Here is a 17,060-nt window from a genome sequence, read left to right on the forward strand (position 1 = left end):
ACATGATTGAATTAAGAATATTGAGATAAAGAGATTATACTGGATTATCCGGGCTGTCCTGATATAATCACAGGGTCCTATTAAAAGGAAGGTAGGAGGGTCAGAATCGGAAAAAGCAACATAAAGACAGAAGGAGTCAGTGAAGAAGATGTGATTATGTTCACTCCTGGCACTTAAGAGCAAGAAAGGAGCCAAGAGCCAAATAATACAGGTAGCCAGTAGAAACTGAAAAAGGCGAGGGAATGGACCCCAGAGCCTCCAAAGGGAATCAGCCCTGGTAACACTAAGTCCAGTTAGGAGGATTTCAGACTTGTACCCTCCAGAACTTCAAGGTACTACATCTGTGCTGTTTTAAGCCTTGAAATTTGTGGAAATTTGTTGCAGCAGCAATAAGAAACTCAGCATCATTCACTTTCACCCAGCCCTGACTTTTATATTTTTGTCATGAATGTGGAGTGAGAGCTTTAAGGGAAAAAGGGAAAGATGGAAAGTAGCTAGTGCTTGCTGGCAGAAAGTACTGTATAGAGAAAAGTCACACTAAAATTAATTAGTTAATTCAAAATTAATTATAATTAATTAATATATGGTGGTATATTGGAATCTCTCATTTTGTAATTTGTGGCTACGTTTTACTCTTTGATATCTCATCTCTTTATACACACACACACACACACACACACACACACACAGAAACACTTTTACTTTACTATTCTCTCCCTTAATCTATGTATGTCTTCATTATATTAATGATTCTTTACAATTATTTCTGTATGTGGAGACCATGTAGTAATGTAGGTTTTGTATTTTATTCCATGGATGATATAATTTAGAACACTGATTAAATGAATAGACCAAATAACCAAAATAAAATGAACCTAATCATGTTGTTATAAATCTTCACAGATTAAAAGTAAGTCAGATTTCTATAGAAAATGTAAAGAGGATCAGATCTGTTTTTAATTTGAAGGCAATAAAAAGACTTTGGGCCTTTTGTAAATGAGTCATTTTCATACCAGTTCATTATTTATCCATGTCTATATCTTTTAAATCTACCTGGTTTTATTCTTGGTACTCTTTCCTACCCAGAAACACTTCCACAATTAAACATAGATTCTGAACCTGAGATTTGCTACAGAAAAAGTTAATTTCTAGGCTTCCGATTTCCAAATGAATGACTCATTTTAAAGACAACAGTCTTAAAAACCAAGTCTTTAAATACAAGAACCAGATTTTTAATGTTTTAAATGCCAAAGTTTAAGAGTTAAAAAGCTCTTGGCACAAACTTTATAGTATAAAAAAATAATATTAATACATTGTGATCCAGTATCAGGTTTTATTAAGCATCAAAGGATACTCACTAGTATCATCAGCATTATGCAGCAAACTACTTTAGAATTTGTCACTATATTATTTAGGAATTTTTCAATTGAAAGTGTCACAAAACCCACTCCAAGCTGCCTTAAATAATATCGACAACTTATTGATACATGTATCTGAAAAGTCTGGAAAAATGTGGTTTTCAGCCAAGTTTTCATTTAGTCACTCTATCAATCTCCTCATGCAGAATGTATGCTTCGTCATAAGACTAGCTCTTTTTCTTCTTAGCGGTCTGTTACTTTCAGCTTTCAAGGGCTATATGCTTTAAAAAAAATAGCTGTAAAATATAATTTCTCTTAATATAGCTTCTCAGACAGAGAGAAACTTCCCTTCTAGAGGCCTTTAGCCAATGTCTCTTCGTATAGGATTAGGAGCATATAAGCATGTGTGATCTGTTGTTTAGCTTGAGTCAAATGAGGGTCATACTAGAGACGGGATTGGAGCCTACCTCTGACTTCAACACATGGGCTGCATTGGAAGTGTACAGTGTGCTTGATGAAGCTGCTATGTGCTCGCGAGAGCTAATTAGTATTCAGAAATTTGTCAGCTGGTGGAAATCAGACATGTTAGGAACATTTACAACATGAAAATCAGCAATCTATAAATTAGAGCCTTCTGTTTGTTTCCAGGAGACTCAGTTTACCAACACATCACTGGTTGGGTACCACCAACATATGAATGATAAACATATCCTGGTATACTTGTACCCTGGAATACTACTGCATAATGAAAAGAAAGCTATTAATATTATAAATTCAATAATATGCATAAATCTCAAAATACCTGACTCTCCCCTTGGGAAAAAATGAAGTGCAGATATGCATTATTCTATTTATATAAAATCTAGAAAATACCAAACTTGTCTATAGTAATTGAAAGCAGATTGTTACTTGTCTTGGATGGTTGCAGCACCAGGGTGTTAGAGAGTTACAAGGAATCTTTTAGATGGTGATATGTAAGTTAATTATTATGATTGTGTTGATGGTTTCATAGATGTTTACATATTCAGCCATATCAAATTATACATTTTAAATAAGGCCACTTACTTAAAAAATAGCAAAAATAATTAAACAGTAAAAAAAAATGACATAAAAAATAAAGTCAAGCCATAGACTGAAAAAAAATAAATACAAATAATATATCTGATGAAGAACTGATATCTAAGATATAAAAGAAATATTCCAACTCAAATTTGGACAAACAGCTCAGTTTTAAAATGGCTCAATGTTTTAGTGCAAATTTGTCTAAAGAAATTATATGCAAGGCTACTAAACACATAAGAAGGTTCTCAATCTCATTGGTCATTAGAAGAATTTAAAGTAAAAGAACAATGAGCTACCATCACAAACCCACTAGAATACCTGTTATCCGAAAGACTGTACTAGTCTGTTAGGGCTGCCATAACAAAGTACCACAAACAGGGTGGCTTAAGCAAAATGAATGTAGTGTCTAACAGTTCTGGCTAAAAGTTTGAAATTAATGTTTCAACAAGTTCGGTTTCTTTGATGGCTGTGAGGGAAGGTTCTAAGTCTCTCAACTTGGCTTTTAGATCTCTGCCTTCATCTGCCCATGTGTTCTCCCAGTATGGGTCTGTCTCTGTGTCCAAATTTCTGTTTTTAAGAGAATATCAGTTATATTGGGTTAGGACTTATTCTATAATTCATTTTAGCTTTATTATCTCTTTAAAGACCCTCATTTGAACTTGATTATCACTGTAAAAACTGTATCTCCAAATAAGGTTGCAGTCTAAGGTATTGGTGGTGAAGACTCCGACACATCTTTTTTTGGGGGACACCTTTCATCACATAACTACAATAATATTAAATGTAGGTGGAAGTGTGGACAATCTGGATTTCTTACGCATTTTTGGTTGGAATGTAAATGGTATAGACACTTGGGAAAATATTCTGTCAATTTATTAAAAAGTCAAATATAAGTTGACCTTACTATTCAGCAGGCATCTATCCAAAATAAGTGGAAACCTATATCTACACGAGTAAGTTATACATGGATATTCATAGCAGCATTATTCAAAATATACACAAATTTTCATAGCAGCCAAAAATGGATACTATTCAAATGCCCAACCAAAATGTGATATAGCCATACAGTAGAATATTATTCACAGTGTAAAATGAACACAAAACAACGTGGAGGAACTTCAAAAACTAATACATGAAATAAGTCAGGCACAAAACTTAAAATTCCATTTATGTTGAATATAAAAAATAAAACTAACTTTATAGAAACAGAAAGGAGATCATTAGTTGGCTGGGCTTGGGGTAGGAGGGGGAATTGATTTCAAATAGGCACAAGGGAACCTTATGGAGTGATGGAAATGTTTATAACTGGATTGTGGTGATGGTTATAGAGCTCTATAAATTTACTAAAAATCAATGGACTATACACTTAAAATGAGTGAATTTTATGCTATTTAAATAATAGCTTCATAAAACAGCTAGAAGTAAGGCTATTTTAGTACTCCAGACAAACAATGAAAGTCGCTTGGACCATGATTGACAGGAGAGATGTACAGAAATGAATAGATTTGCAATATATTTTGAAGATAAAATAAATGGAGTTTTCTAAAGCAAGACATTGGATGGTGGTGACACATGGGACATGTAGGTATCAGACTTGAGAAAATAGCTATGCGGTGATCCCTTTTCAGAGATGGAAAATAATTATGATTATAATCATGAATCATTTATGTGTTCCTGAGTAAGGAAATAGTATGTGGAGAATGGTGGTTTAAGAAAATAAATTTAACAAAGTGATTTAGGAGGCTGGACCTTTAAAAAATCTGTATATACATATTAAGGTCAAATAACTTAGGAAGACAATTCAAATAGTTTCAATCATCGCAAGCAGAATTCACTTAAAATAATTTTCTTCAAGCTTGGAAAGACACAAGCAGCATGTTCCTTGAGTATGACAGAATATTAAAGCATATTTCTGCTATGAGAAAAATACATTTTATTTGTGGAAGATGTAAATACAAATTTTAGCAAAGTTGCCCTACTGTAGAATCTCTTCCATATCATATGGCTCTCAGGTGAATATGCAACCAGTGCTTGAAGTTCAATGGTAGGCCAATGATCACCATCAAATACTATCCATTTACTCTTGACTAGCTTTATTGTTAGAAAGGAAAAGTTCTATCCATCTGTAGGTTAATTTCCCTTGGGGATGAAAAATAAATCTATAGCTTTTTATCCATGACAGCTGCATAAATAATGCAACATCCCTTCCTTCCAAATTCTTTGTTTCTTTGGATTAAATAATCCCATTTCCCTTTAATATTTGTTACATTATATGAATCCTGCCCTCCTTGCTCCACTGTACAATCATAATAAACTTCTTTTCATCCTATGTCACTTAGATTCTATCAGTTTCCTCATAAGTTGAAGGAGCGCACTGTATGGAATAGTGGTTTAATTTTTTTTTTTCAACAGCCTTTTTCAATACATGGGATTCAAATGTATCAGACATTTGTAAGCAATGATACTTTAAATGAAATTCAAGTCTAGCGGTTACTCCATATGATACCTCAAGAATCCTGAGATTGTAGTCATCACACTTTTAAAATCATTTTGACTAGGTATTCACAAGTTAATTTTAACTTCCAGTATTATGTTATTAAGTATTATCTTCCTTTCATAATTATCTGCCATTCTGGACAAGACAGATCCCAAATTTTTCCTTGGCCTACAGTTAACATAGACCATTTCTTTTCTTTCTTTTTTTTAATTAAAATGTATTAGGGTGACAATGGTTAGTAAAATTACATAGGTTTCAAATATACAAATCTGTAGTATGTCATCTATATGTCACATTGTGTGTTCACCACCCAGAGTCAGTTCTTCTTCCATCACCATATATTTGACCCTGTTTACCCTCTTTTACCACCCCACCCCACCCCCATCCTCTGGTAACCACTAAACTATCGTCTGTGTCTATGAGATTTTGTTTCTTTATTTGTTTGTCTTGTTCCTTTGTTACTTTCAGTTTTATATCCCACATATCATAAAGTCATATGGTTCTCGACTTTTTCTGTCTGACTTATTTTGCTTAGCATGATAACCTAAAGATCCATCCATGGCACCATTTCATCTTTTCTTATGGCAGAGTAGTATTTCATTGTGTTTATGTACCACATCTTTATCCAATCATCTATCGAACGCTCTTACACTGTTGGTGGGAATGCAAATTGGTGCAGCCGCTATGAAAGATAGTGTGGAGGTTCCTCAAAAAATTAAGAATAGAATTACCATATTACCCAGCAATCCCTCTCCTGTGTATACATAAAAAAAATCCAAAAACATTTATCTGTAAAGATATATGTGCTCCAATATTCATTGCAAATTTATTTACAGCGGCCAAGACATGGAGACAGACCATTTCTTTCAGTGCTAATAGGCTAAGAAACAAATCTTTGTAAAAGAAAGAACTCTCATTGATTCAGTCATTGGTATTGCTGAATAACGTAAGAAAAAGAAGGGAACCAATGTCAAGAGTCTCAACAAATGCCTCTAGATATCCACAAAAGCAAACATCTATGGTGAAGACTATTGTGTCTAGATAGAAAGACATAGTTACTGCAGTGTCTTTTTTAAAACAATCCCGATCTTGATGTGACCTTCTGTCTTATGTTCCAGGAGCATCATGCACTCCTCTTGTCCACATGCGCAATATTTTTTTTCCATGGGATATATATATATATATATATATATATATATATATATATATATATATATCCTATGGGGAAAAATATATATATGAGCAGAATTACAAAATAATTGTGTATGTACATCTTCAGTTTTGCTGGATAATTCCAAATTATTTTCCAAATTAGCTGATCCAAATTATATTCCCATTAGAATACCAGTGTTCATCTCTCTGTATATATTTGCTAACTCTTATAAATTGTTAGAATATAACATTTTTCCAAATTATTGTGTGCAATATGGTATCTCATGTTTTTTTCTAATTTTTCAGTCATGATTACTAATAAAACAGAATATTTAAGTATATTTATTGGTTATTCAAGTTTATTTTCTATGATTTGCCTATTCATATAAATAGGGGAAAGTGATAGCAAAATTGAGGCACACTAAAAGAAAGCATAAATGTAGGCATTTCAAAAGCAAAATGCCTACATATTCTATTGGCATTCATTTATTTTAAATATATCTAATAGAAACACAGTTCTTGTACTTGTCAATTTTTAAGAGTTCATTAGTTTAGCAACAAAATCTCAATGAAAATTATTCTACAAATGACTTATTTAATGTATGCTGTTTGGGGTTTGCCCATTAAAACAATGGTTTGGTTGTTACCAATTTTGTCAGTGATAATCATAATGTATCTAGTAATAAATTAAATTGATAACAATAAAAACATGCATATCTATTTTAAATACCAAATCCGTGATTTAGTTTCAATAAATCAATTTTGACTATTATAATAAATTGATATTGCTAAATTCTATTTCATTTGAAACTTGCTTTGCCTTCAAATTTGTGATCTGTTTAGTTTATAGCTATATAATAACTATAAATATAAAATTTTAAAATAAAAATTTGTGTGCATATAGTTATGTAAAATTATTATATTATACATGGAGACATTAGGAGGTCTGCAAGAAACACTATTTCACTCATTCATTAACTTAAAAGGGAATAGCCTGGTGCCCTTTGAGCTGTGTACTTCCTATTTTGTAGGAGTCACTTCTTTCATGGTGGTTGCAACCATCTCCTAAAGGGAACCGATAAATGCTATTTCCATTTTCTATTTAAGAGGTTGTTTTTTGTTTTTGTTTTTGTTTTTGAGTCATCAGGTATCTCATTTTCATCTACAATTATATTTTTTTCAAAAAGTTCTTTTTCGATCAGAATTAAAGTAATATAATTGTCATAGTTGTAGTTTGTATCTTGCTGGAACCTAATAAATCATTTTGTAAAATAACCTCTTGTTTAGTCATATATGAAAAAACAAATTTTATATATACAAATATATATGTAAATAAATATATATATATATATTATATACAAATATATATATATTATATATAATATATCTTATATATATTTATATACACATATATATTTGTATATATACATTTGTATATATATATATATTTGATTTTATATTATATTATATATTATTTAGTTTGAAACCTAAGCTTCTGCTTCTGGCCATAATGGAATAATTATATTATATTTACCTGTGGTTTTTTTTCCTTTAAGCAACTAAAAAGTATGACAAACTACATGACAAATGTTTTTAAACATTGGATAACAGGCAGTACATATATGTGTTAATGAGAGAAGAGAAACAAATAACAAGAGTCCTGAGATGACCCCAGCTTTCTGTCTAGAGGCAATTTCATCACTGAGATGCATATAGAGCGAGCACAGGTGGTCTCATTCAGTTGAGGAGGCAGAAATTAAGTTGTGGAACTTTGATACAACTGGAATTTAAGGAGTGAGAGCAAGGGAAATTATTGGATTCCCTGAAGAGATCTCAAGAATTCTTCTTGGACTTCTCTTCAGTATTTGTCTGAATACTAAACCAATCATAGGGTTTATAGGGTAGAATTATATATTTGGCAAACGAATGACCAGTCAGTAAGCTTATGAAACAAGACTTAGAAATCCCACTAAGAAGGTAACTCTAGATATTCAAATTCTGACAAATCAGAGAGGATAAACTAGGGCATTTAGTAAGAACTGAAAAATATTTTACCTTAATAGAAGGTATTAAAATGGCCCGAGACTGAAAGCATCATTAAATCCACCCTACAGAAGCTTAAAAACAAATTTTGGAAAAAAAAAAATCAAACTAATCCATAAGCAATGAAAACTACATACCAGAACTAGCCCACTATTCTTTAAAGGATAACAATGAAATTCACCACACAAAAATACAAAATATACAACTTCCATCATGCAATAATAATAAAATACTGCAAATGATAATAATCAGGAACAAGTGAAAAATACCCAAAAGAAAAGTCAATTAAAAAGACTCAGAAATGATAGAGGTAATAGAATTAGCAGATAAGGACTCTATTATAAATTTAATATAAATTTGCTCAAGGATTTATAAGAATACATGTATACAATGAGGAGATATATGTTTATTAATCTTGTGTTTGTTTGTTTGTTTATTTTCTGTATATCATGATGATCTGATATCTTAAAGAAGCCTTTGGTTCTGGGAAGACAATGTCTTTGCAGGGGCTGGCCATTTCTTAGAGATGGCATAATGCCCAACCCAGAGCAAGTCTTAGATGTGCAGATAACACAATCTAGAGCTGTATTTCCCCTATCTTGCCTGTGGACCCTAAGAGGCAGCATTGCTCTGTCTTAGTCATTGCAGAGCTGGGTCTTAGGCACCTAACCATCTCCCTTATAGTCCAAAGCCCACTGAAATTATTCAAACTAACCAATCCTAAACTGTTCACCCTGCCTAATTTTACCTTTCCCTTGGAAACTTCAAAGGCTCTGGCCTAAATTGCTCCTGGTCACTTGCTCCTGCTTCTGCTTACTGACAGAAATCTGGTGTTTGCCCTGTGGCCCTCTGTGGGCAGCCTCTTATTTCTAGAGGAACTGTAACATAAACTTTTCTTTCAGTGAGAGTGAACCCTCTGTGTCATTACTAAGTCATGTTTATAAATTAAGACCAGACCACAGAACAAAGTGAAATATGTAAACAATCTAGAATGTAGTACTCTGAGTGATGACCCCAAAAATGTATGCAGAAAACAATAGCACAAAAACTTTAAAGTTCAATGCATGGTCATTTTTTGAAGAAATGGAGAAAGCATAAAAATTGTTTTGTCTTGTTTTACAGCTTTTGTTTTGGAACAAGTTCCTGTGAATCTAATTACTTACGTTTGCAGACTGTAGGTACTTAAATTGCAAACAAATATAACGTCTGCAATTTTATTTCTTTCTGTCTTTCTTTTAATTCTTTCTGTTTTAATTCTTTCTGTTTTTCTACTCACTCTAGGGCAGAAAGACCGTGTTTTACCCTTTATTATAGTTAAGGAAACTCTCATATAAGATCACTGATGATAATAGTTAGCAAATGGAAGAAATACACAATCCCATCATCTGATTTAACCTCTATAGATTCCTAGTATCCAGTGTTTATTACTTAAAGTAAATTTTACCTATTACAGATACACAAAAAATGAACTTTAGCTGGAGAAAAATGAACTAGAACAGTTAACTGAAGTGTTTTGTCCATGTTTTACTTTTTAAAATCCAATTTACATAATCTAACATATTTTATTTAAATATATTGTTTTGTGACGACCAATATTTTTGTACTAACTGGCATACCTACCTAATTAAAACATGGAAACTTCTTCAGTTCTCTTTGTCAGAAAAATACACCAATTAAATGGAAAAACAGTGAGGTATGTATTTCCCAACAATGTTATGTTTATTAACTAATCCATGAGCAAGCAGAACTGTCAACATTTTATATTCCTGTCTCATAAGCATATTGAAAATATTAATTACTCCAAATCTGCAAAATTATACTGAAGTTTTCTGTAGGTAATTTTAAATACAGCATAAATATTAGAACTTTTCAGCAGTGGATGAAAACATGTTTTTCTCTCCCTTTTCCTTGTGTTTCCCTGAATCAAGCATCTTAGATTCTGTTTTAGTGAGTGGAACCTGCAAAAGAGTTCAGTGATGAGTAAAACATTTTGTTCTCTAACTAAAGAGACAGAAGTGGTACATAGGCTGATTGTTCTCTTCCTTTCCATGCCTTCTGATAGTACTGGCATGTAGCTGGTGAGATTCTATTCTATTCTTTTCTAATTATTATTAAAATATATTGGGGTGACAATGGTTAGTAAAATTACATAGGTCTCAAGTGTACAATTCTGTATTATATCATCTATATATCACATTGTGTGTTCACCAGCCAGAGTCAGTTCTCCTTATATTTGATCCCGTTTACCCTCTTCTACCACCCCCTCTCCCTTTACCCTTTGGTAACCACTAAACTATCGTCTGCGTCTATGAGTTTTTGTATCTTTATATTTGTCTTGTTCCTTTGTTGCTTTCAGTTTTATATATCCCACATATCAGTGAAATCATATGGCTCTTGACTTTTTTCTGTCTGATTTATTTCCCTTAGCATTATAACCTGAAGATCTATCCATGTTGTAGCAAATGGCACTATTTCATCTGTTCTAACTCTTAATGGCAGGTACTCCTGCCATTAAGTGAGATTGCTGAATCTGAGATTATGAACAGATCAGTTTGTTGTGAAAATTGGACCTCCGTTTGTTTTATTGTAAGTCATTTGGGCCTAAACAAATTAGGTAAAAATTCTTCCAGGTTCTAGCCATATGCACTTGACTTTTATATTAGGGACTGGGGACAAAATTTCGTCTAGTAATAACAGCTTTCTCCTTTGTTGCTATTTTAATTACAGGCCCTTAAACAGGAACTATGAATGGGTACTCAACTGTAGGACCAGCTATTTCTAGATATATTGTACTTAAAGTTCCCCTAGTCCCTTTCCCAATTGAAGGAAGTTCAAATAACTAGAGGAACATGCAAACAGATTTTGGTGGGAAATCCCCACAAAAATGAAACAAACAAAAAAATTGTTACCCTCATTGTAAGACACATATAGTGTTTAAACATTCAACAGTGTGACTGAAGCTAGAGAAAGTATAACGTTGAATTCATTATGAGGACCAAGGGAAACTTGTTTGGAACTTGAATTTAGAATTATAAAATACTATATAAATCAATCTAAATTCAGTACAAAGTAAAAAGAGAAACAGTATATGCTATTTAGGTTTTTGCATAGGTACTACCAGGCAAGAGGCAATTGACTGTTATTATGTCCCCCTTCTCATTCTCTTGACCTCTTCACTTAACTTCAACAAACTCCTAAATTGTTTACAGAATAATATTTATCTATGTCTCTGAAACCCTTTCCACATCCATATACACACAAATTTTAAGTAATAACAAAAAATTTGCTATGCAAATGCAGCTTTATATTAATCACCATCATCAATCCCTCAAGAAAACAAATAATTTTTGAATCTCAGGGAATAAAAAGTGCATGTTCACGAAGACCCAAGTTTAAAATAGATTCCCAAATCTCTGCTTTTAACAAGCGAGTCACTTCTAAATCCATTCTATAGAAAGTTTGGAACTCTTAAATATATGGAATAGCTAATCTTTGAGGACTTGTGTGACTTTCCAAAATATCTCAGAAATAATACCTTCCTGTGCTTTTAGGTTGAAATGGAAATATTGTATCTATTTGAATCTGAACCATGATTGTAAATAATCAGAGAACAAGATCATAGCTTTTCTGTAGAAAACTAACATAGTTCATCAGTGAACAAATGAACAAAATAGGGCTCAAACTCTACAATAGTTCTCTTATTACCTCATGTTGAGATGAAATAAATTCCCTAGATCTTCACTGTTCCAAGGATAAATAATACAATTGGCAAAGCATACCTTTAGGATATTCTAAGTCTAGTAATCCAACTTATTCAGAAGCAGAGGAAAAACAAAGATGGGAAAAGGCTTTATAATTTTGTGTGTAAGCAGAGATCTATTTCTTGGGTTTTCTGAAAGAAATTTCTGAAACTCAGGGGAATGTGGGATCAGTCTAAAGATTGACTGAGCTTGTAATCAAATAAAAACTGTGAAAAAACATTTAAAAAGGATAAAGACACCCAGATTCAGCCAACAGTAACAGTTTATGTAGAGATAGAGCAGCAAAGCCCTCAACTTTTGAAGTACAATGGAGCTTTAACACCTCAGGTCATCCTAGTTGAAAAGAGTAGGGTGAAAGAATTGAAATCCGAAATCAGCACTGATCAAAATTTAATGTGCATATGAATCACATGGCATCTTGGTAAAATGTTTATTTTGATTCAGAGCCTGATATTCTATATGTCTAGTAAGCTCTCAGAAGATTGGGATGCTGCTAGTTCCCAGATAACCCTTTTAGTAGCAAAACACCAGAAGGTATACAGAAAAATGGTCAGACAATGGAATGTAAACAAATATTACTCAAGGTCTCAACTTTTGAAAAGGGAGAAAAGATAGGGTTTTCAGGATGACTATCCATGTGAGGATCTGTTAAACATTAGTGTACCCTAAAGCAGAAACTTTTACATTAATTCAACCAGGATAAGTACCACTTCTGTGACTTTCCTGTTTTTAAACATAATGTATTAATAGAAAATTTGAGATGTAGGAAGGCCAACAGATCAGAATACTATTGTAATTGAAAAGACAGTTTATTACTCATAGTTCCCAAGAATGGGGCATGTAGATCATTTTAAAGTCTTCCCTCTGTCTTAGATCAAGAAGCAAGAGAAATAAACAAAAAATTACCTTCCCAAAGAGCATTTTTATATTATTTCACTACCTAAAAAAAAGTAGTAAATTTATATTTAAAATTTTTTATAGATGAAGGAAGAGAAACAGTGAAATTAAATAAATTTGGCCCAGGTCATAAAGCATGTTATTAGCAGATCTGCACTGCGAGCAATAATATGTTCAGTTAATTTCAGAGTAAGAGATTGAATGTTAAGGCTTTTTGGCTCCTATGTGTAAAACCCATAAATATCAAGAAAGCATTAATTGTTTTCTCATGGTAAAATATCTTTAATTGGACAGATCAACTATAAAGTAAAATATATACCAGAGAAGACTTGACAAGGAAAAGATCACTTTTTGCTGTTTTGTTTCTTTTGTCTAACTGTCATGAAGCTGGATTGATATTCTTATTAGTGAATGTATTAAAATTTATCACAGATACAGTTTTCTTTTAATTTCCAAATAATACATATTCTAACTTCATAATTTAGATAAAATAAATTAAGTTATTTCATCCATAAGAAAATGTTTGAAAATCATTTAAATGCATAAAATTACTTATTTTGGGGTTTTCCCCATTTTGCTTTATAATAAACTATTTTAGTCTCCCCCAAAGTCCTATTTAGTAAATAATCAGAATTTTTCAGAGTATTATATGTCACATCTAAACCTTATCTTTTAGTAAAAGTAAAATGCTTGTTTGCTATGTCTTAAATGGAAAAAAAAATTAAAATTCCTTTGTTCTTACAAAGTGAAGATGTCATTGTAGTTTTGAAATATCTGAAAAATTATGTTGTTTGAAATAATTAGCAAATAGACTTAATATTGTGAATCAGTAATAAAGTATTCAATGTTACAAAGTAAAAATTTAGCAACACCAGAATATGAGTATTTCCAAAGTTCATTAAACTAAATTGTCATTCCTTGTCATTAACCACTGTAATTCTGCTTATAGGTATTTATCATACGGAAATAATACAAAGAATAGGAAAAGCTATGCACTTGTTTATCATGCTCTTATTTAAACCAACATTATCCAAACAATATAGAAGTAGTTACTTACAAATATAGAAATGCATCAAATAACTGAAATAGTTATCAGTAACGAATTATAATCCATTTGTCTATATGGAAAATCAGTTAAGCAATAGTAATTTTTTAAAGCAATGTATTACACAATTACAAATATGTGCGTAATTAGTGATTTTAAGTGTAAATAAAATATGCATACATATGTGTAAAAATTAGAAGAAATTAAGCAAAAAAAATGAAAGAAATGTGGTCTTCCAGGGAAGAATATGTTTTCATATTTTATTATATATATTGTAATGTTTTTCTAATTTACAAGAGGTTATTATTTTCAAAATGAAAAGGCATATATTTTTAAAGTAGTAAGTAGATAATATATTGAAAATACACATAGGAAAATATATTTACTCTTATTTAGCTCATATTTATTATTTTCCCTCCAATAAAAAATAAACTACATTTTCTTTAATTTCTTCAATTAGCCATTGAAAATATGAATGACTAGCCAATGCACCGCCCCCCAAAAAAGCCCCACAAGATTGATTTTAGTCATGTGAAGAGAAACTAAAAATAAATAAATCATTAAATTAATTAAATAAATTGATAAAAAAAAAAAAGAAACATCTGGAGCTTCATTACCAAATATGACTTCAGTATAGGAGAAACTGAAGGTCTTTTTTATTGATGTTTGAACAAAGCAACCACACAAATGTGGGAGACTACAAAGAAAAAATCAGACAGCAAGAGAGAACATAGTCACCCAGTCATTCTCACACCTAATTATTGAACCAACACAAATTCATGACGCACCGACTATTTAGTAAGATTGTGAAGTGAAATAAGGAAATAAATCAACATTTATTGAGTTTTTATTGAGCTCCTACTTGACAGAATAACACTCTTGGTTTTCCTAACACTCTTTTAATAGTCGAATATGCAGCTTTTGTCCATGTATTCCTTCTTACAATCTTTTATTCAATAGATATTGAACAAATACCAGCTAAGGTGTATGTGTGAGTCACTATCCTGTGTAATGATTATGTTGTAATTCCTAAGTTAGATATGCTATTTGTATGTCCTTATAGAGTATACATTTTAATTTGGAAGAGAAAGGTGATAAGTAAGTAAGTAAGTAAATAAATAAATAAATAAATAAATAAATACAATATAGATGTTGAGTCACATGGTATAAAAAATAAGTAACATGAAACAAGAGTGACTGAAGTAGGTGGAGAGTGGTCAGTCAAGTCTCTCTGAGAAAATAGCACTTAAACTAAGAGTTGAAGCCTTCTCCTATAATTCTAGAAAACTCTTAATTGAATGAAGCTACCTGGTCTAACTCAAGCATTTAAAACTACACACATATGAGAAATACAAATGATGTGTTTTTGTTTTGTTTTGTTTTATTACAGGTTACTCTATAGCAGTGTCCAGGTCAGATAGGAAACTCCCTTACCATTTTTACAATAAAACTTCAAGTGAGAATTAGACCAAAGAAATGTAGAATTGCCTCTTCATCTATAGACACTCAATTCCTTAAGAAATTATGGGCAAGTCATTAACTGGAATGTAGACTTGAAATTTCAGTATCAGATACCATTCAGAGTCTGGAATTTCACAATTTGCTACTTTATCACTTCTTAACTGATGGTCTCCTGGGCTACCCCCATCCACATTGATGCTAGTGAGTGTTGTAATATAATTAAAAATCAATCTATTCTTGAATCAGGTCCTGAATCTCAGATTAATGAACTCCTTCTAGTTAATATTGGGTGTTCTGCAGATGATATTTGGCTCCAGGCAGAGTACTTGTACCTAATTATCACTAATAGACTACCTTACGCTGCCCCCCACCATACACACATACCATAAATCTGCCATATATGACTGGGTAATAGAGAGAAAGGAATTTTGGGTTTTTAATTTTCAGCATAATAGATAAGGTAGCACTTCTCCCACCACTGAAATCTAAATGAACAGGATTCCAGGTATCTGTAACAATCTTGGGTATTACCCATTTCATTCTCCAGTTGGACAGTTTCTAGAAAACTGGTAAATTGATCTGCTCTGTGCTAACCTGTGCTAAGAAAAGAAATTTGAGGAGAGAGATGGTCAGAAAACAGATGGGGTGTTAGATGAATAGTCTCACCTCGCATTGTTTAGTGTAACAAGGATGAGTGTGTCTCCCAAGGATTAAGTGGACCAAACAGATGATAGCTATATTTTCATGCACTTGTCATTCCAAAAATAGCACAAGACTACAGGAATACTACTGAAGGTGTACTACTGAATGAAGGACAATAGGACTGGTACTGTACTTTTCAAATTAAGTCATAGTCATTAAATCACAATGATAGCCTTATGAAGAATTGTATAAGACACCCATGAGACAGCTGCCTGTTTGATGGTGGATGAACAGGTTATGGTCAGATCAACAAACAACTATTGATAGAGAAACTATTAAAGTACCAATCAAAGGAGAGATGTCTGTCCTCCTTCCACTCCCATCCTGGAAGGTGGGATGGTTACCCCATCCTGGAGTAACCAGAGACTGAATCAGTGGAAGGACGAAGAGACTTCCCAGCAGTCTCATCGGTCCTCCTTCCCATCTTTTGACAGCCAGGCAGGGTAAGATATGAGAGGAGGCCCAAAGCACTATTACACCCCATTTCATTTCAGAGCCTTCGCCTCCCAAGGCAGTTTGTAAATGACGGAGATGAAGTATGGAAATTGGATATGAGAGTGATTCTGTAAGTACACATTTTGTAGCAAATTATTATAATTGTTTTTGTTTTTGTTTTTGTTTTTTTGGGGGGCATCCCAAATATTTCTTGAAATTCTGTTCATTCAATGACTAGTGAAATATATAACTTTAAAACAAGCCTAAACAGTTCTGATCTCAGCCAGTCTCTTGATATACATAACAAACAAAAGGCATTAGGAAGACCTGAATGCCATAAGAATTCTTTGACTATTACACTATATATAAAGCGGATAATTTTACTCATTTATTCTGAAGGAAAGTAGTAAAGAGGGATTTCAAATAACACAGGTAAGAAAACTTTATTGTTTTCATTTTTTCTCCCTGGAATCTTCTTTTCTTTAAGGTTAATATTTTTATTTATTTATTTATTTATTTTTTATTACAAATTTGGAGGATTATCTTCAGGGATCACTCACTGGAATGGATGTCACATTCCAGCTATTCGGGCTGAAAATTTGTTCACTCCTTTCACCTGTTTAGTTACATTTCCAGTATTCCCATAC

The sequence above is a fragment of the Rhinolophus sinicus genome, linkage group LG01 (genome assembly GCF_036562045.2).
Source record: "Rhinolophus sinicus isolate RSC01 linkage group LG01, ASM3656204v1, whole genome shotgun sequence".
NCBI classification, from domain to species: domain Eukaryota; kingdom Metazoa; phylum Chordata; class Mammalia; order Chiroptera; family Rhinolophidae; genus Rhinolophus; species Rhinolophus sinicus.